General features: G+C 47.8%; 1 non-coding gene across 1 annotated transcript; it reads right to left on the reverse strand.

Moving 5' to 3' along the window:
• Positions 1–4,032: 4,032 nt before the first annotated feature.
• Positions 4,033–4,105, reverse strand: trnar-ucg (transfer RNA arginine (anticodon UCG)). The gene has a single exon. It is a non-coding gene; the product is annotated as a tRNA-Arg (tRNA).
• Between the last annotated feature and the right edge of the window lie 460 nt (positions 4,106–4,565).

Genomic DNA, 4,565 nt, shown 5'->3' on the forward strand with positions numbered 1-4,565 from the left:
GTACACTTTGCATACACTTTGTTTTGTCGTTTATCAACTTCTGAGGTATCGGTGAACTGATTGTGAAGGGCTGTCCTCTTCAAACCATTTAATTTATATTGCGTCTCTTCATTTTTTCCTTCCAAAATTCATCACTTCACCCCTCACTGCATTAAGGACGGGCAGCAGGCGCACCATAACACTCTAAATGTTATCATTTAGATCCCGTCTAAATCGCACACCATCCCAACTTGGACATGTATCGCCATGCCTTCATTGTCGCTGACTCAAAATCCCCCAAACTCAGAACATCGTTTGAATGACTGTGGGGAAGAACAGACCATGTTCCAGGGGTTCACTGATGCGAAGTGGGGGCAACTCCATTCACAGGTTGCAGATAGTTTCGGTGCTCCCGGGTTACGCTGTGATGTTACAGAATTGATATCCACGCCTTCATTTCACTAATTAAATCATTACTGTACAAACTGCAGCTAAACCACTTTAAATTTGAAACTACAAAACCAAAATTTAATCCCCTAACACTGAGGGACAAGACGAGGTGATCAGACTGCAGTGAGAAGCAGGCACACCCATCTCACTGATCTCTCTACAGAAATACCTGTTTTCTTAAAAGCATTATTAAAACACTTTATATGCAACACTTTCATGATATGAATATTATATAGTCATCATAGGCAGTCCCTCGGAATCGAGGAAGACTTGCTTCCACTCTAAAAATGAGTCCTTAGGTGGCTGAACATTCCAATACGAGAACCACAGTCCCTGTCACAGGTGGGACAGATAGTCGTTGAGGGAAGGGGTGGGTGGGACTGGTTTGCCACATGCTCTTTCCGCTGCCTGCGCTTGGTTTCTGCATGCTCTCGGCGATGGGTGCATGATTACTAATGCATTTGAAAAGGGGTCCTTCAATGTGAAACTTAAAAGTAAACGGAGGGATGTTTGTGCTGGGAAATGGAACACTCATCCAATTCGGCACTCGCTGTCCCATCAAACACTCCCAGGGCAGGTACAGCACGGGTTAGATACAGAGTAAAGCTCCCTCTAAACTGTCCCATCAAACACTCCCAGGGTAGGTACAGCACGGGGTTAGATACAGAGTAAAGCTCCCTCTACACTGTCCCATCAAACACTCCCAGGGCAGGTACAGCACGGGTTAGATACAGAGTAAAGCTCCCTCTACACTGTCCCATCAAACACTCCCAGGGCAGGTACAGCACGGGTTAGATACAGAGTAAAGCTCCCTCCACACTGTTCCAAAAATGTGTCTCAGCCCTGACATTTTCCATTTCCCATACCAGCCATGTCGAGGCCTACTGAGTTCCAGTTTAGCTGGTGTCACTTTAATGTGAAACTGGTGCCAGCTTAATGCTGTGGCATCATGTTTATTACTCAAATTTATTCCACATAGGATTTTCCTTGGCTCTGGGCTGGATTTGGACCCTGGCCGCAGAAATCGACAGGCCAAGCCCAAACCACTGCCTCACCCACTCCAGCACACAATTGTTTTATTCCCTAATTTCTTGATGCATTCAAATTGTCTGGTGGCAGAGAGGACAGTCACATGACCTGCTGTCCAAAAAATACCTTCTTGAACTCCTCAGGAGTTTCGACACTGCATCTCGCCCCAAAGCACTTTACACCCAACAAAGTATTTTTGAGGTGCAGTCACAGTTGTTTGTAGGCAAACCCCCTATTTAAGAAAGGAGAGAAACAGAAAGCAGGAAACTATAGACCAGTTAGCATAACATCTGTTGTTGGGAAAATGCTGGAGTCCATTATTAAGGAAGTAGTAGCAGGACAATTAGAAAATCATAATACAATCAAGCAGAGTCAACATGGTCTTATGGAAGGGAAATCGTGTTTGACAAATTTATTAGAGTTCTTTGAGGATGTAACAAGCAGGGTGGATAAAGGGGAACCAGTAGATATAGTGTATTTGGATTTCCAAAAGGCATTCGATAAGGTCCTACATAAAAGGTTACTGCACAAGATAAGAACTCATGGGGTTGGGGGTAATATTTATAGAGGATTGGCTAACCAACAGAAAACAGTCAGGATACATGGGTCATTTTCAGGTTGGCAAACTAACTAGTGGGGTGCCACAGGGATCAGTGCTGGGGCCTCAACTATTTACAATCTATATTAATGACTTAGATGAAGGGACCGAGTTTAATGTAGCCAAATTTGCTGATGATACTGTTATATATGTAAACTTGTATTTATCCTGTACAGCCACCAGAGGGCTCATCCCCTGGAGTCCCAAGGGATCCCATAATTCCTTGGAGGCTTCACAGGTTGGAGAGGCACTCTGGAGACCTGCAATAGAAGACTAAGGTCACACTTTACTTTGAGCTCACAATGTTCAGACTGACTTTTTCTCCATACCTCGAGTATCGTCGCCGATAGGCAATCCCCCGGAGTCAAAGATGACTTGCTTCCACACTAAAATGAGTTCTCAGGTGACTGATGAGACCAATGCGGGACCTACAGTCTCTGTCAGAGGTAGGGCAGACGGTGGTTGGAGGGACAGGTGGGTGGGGTGCTTGAGTTGTCGTGCGCTCCTTCCGCTGTTTGCGCTTGGCTTCCGCATGCTCCCGGGCGAAGAGACTCAAAGTGTTCAGCGCCTTCTCAGATGCTTCTCCAATTTGAGCGGTCTTGGGCCAGGGATTCCCAAGATCGGTGGGGATGTTACATTTTTTCAAGGCGGCTTTGAGGGTGCCCTTGAAACATTTTCTCTGCCCTCCTGGGGCTCACCTGCTGTGACGTAGCTCGGAATAGAGCGCTTGTTTTGGGAGTCTAATATGGCCCGACCATCGGAGCTGATTGAGCATGGTCAATGCCTCGATGCTGGGGATTTTGGCCTGAGAGAGAGTACACTGACATTGGTGCGCCTATCTTGCCAATGAATTTTGCGGAGGCAGCATTGATGGTACTTCTCCAGTGCTTTGAGGTGCCTGATGTACATTGTCCATGTCTCTGAAGCATATAGGAGGGCGTGTATCATTACTGCTCTGTAGACCACGAGCTTGGTGTTCGGTTTGAGATGCTGGTCTTCGAACTCTCTTTCCCTCAGGCCGAAGGAAATTACAGAGAGAGGGAGGGGCAAAGCCATGGAGGGATTTGGAAACAAGGAAGAGAATTTTGAAATTGAGGCGTTGCTTAACCGGGAGCCAATATAGATCAGCGAGCAAAAACATACGACCGTGACAAGTAGCGAGTACCGGACCCATCGACTGGAGTGCACGAATAACTCTTCTTCGTTCTCCTTCTTGTCTCACGTCTCTCTCTCTCCTTGATCCACCCAAGAGTGTTAAACCGAAGTCAGCATGGTATCCATCCTTTGGAGTCCTTACTTCACCGTCTGCCCTCAGGGCTTTTTGGATCTTGCTTTTATTCTCTTTTTAGGGGCGGGCTAAGGTAGAATATGGACAGGACTATTTAACCTATAGAGGTTAAATGGTCTGGGGGGGCGGGAGGTGGGGGTGAATGCACAGAGTGGGAGGGAGTAAATGTACAGGGTGGGGGTGGATGCACGGGGTGGGGGTGAATGCACAGCGTGGGGGGGGGGGAGGGGTGAATACACGGGATGGGTTGGGGGGGGGGGGTGGAGAGGGGTGAATGCACGGGGTGGGGGGGAAAGGGGTGGATACACGGGATGGGTTGGGGGGGGGGGGTGGAGAGGGGTGAATGCACGGGGTGGGGGGGAAAGGGGTGAATACACGGGATGGGTTGGGGGGGGGGGGGGGTGTGGAGAGGGGTGAATGCACGGGGTGGGGGGTGAATATTGAACGTGCGGTGGTGCGGGATTCCCGGGGGGACCCGGGCCGATTTAATCCGCCCCGGACCCGGATCGTCACTCTCGGATCCAGACATAAATCGGAAATGCAATTAAATAAATCGCTGCCAAACTCCGAACTGTGAAAATCCGGGGTGCCGCCGCTGCATTAATCCTTTTGTATTTAAAAAAAAACGATTATTTTCAAGATTGCAAAAAAAAAATTACACATATATTTTTCCTTTGAAGACAAAACGCGACCACGAAGGGACTCGAACCCTCAATCTTCCGATCCGAAGTCGGACGCCTTATCCATTAGGCCACGCGGTCTTTGTGTTTAGTGCAGTGGGACAGGACATCCGCACTGGTGAACACCAGGCAGTCAAAGTATTGCTTAATGCACCACTTTGTATTGTCAATAGCACTCAGTATTGCCAATGCCAGCAGCCCTGAGCCGCAGCAGCTCCTCCTCAAACAGTCTCTTCACTCAGGCCTTGGCCCAAACTCAACCCAAAAGTCAGAGCAACTTTAAAAAAAAGAAAGAATGGCACGTATATAGTGCCTTTCACGACCACCGGACATCTCAAAGCGCTTTACAGCCAATTAAATACTTTCACACATTGTTGTAATTTGGTAAACGCGGCTGCCAATATACGCACAGCAAGCTCCCACAAACAGCAATGTGATAATGACCAGATTATCTGTTTTTGTGATGTTGATTGAGGGATAAATATTGGCCAGGACACCGGGGATAACTCCCGGCTCTTCTTCGAAATAGTGCCATGGGATC

This window comes from Pristiophorus japonicus, chromosome 16, assembly GCF_044704955.1.
Source record: "Pristiophorus japonicus isolate sPriJap1 chromosome 16, sPriJap1.hap1, whole genome shotgun sequence".
In the NCBI taxonomy this organism is placed as follows: domain Eukaryota; kingdom Metazoa; phylum Chordata; class Chondrichthyes; family Pristiophoridae; genus Pristiophorus; species Pristiophorus japonicus.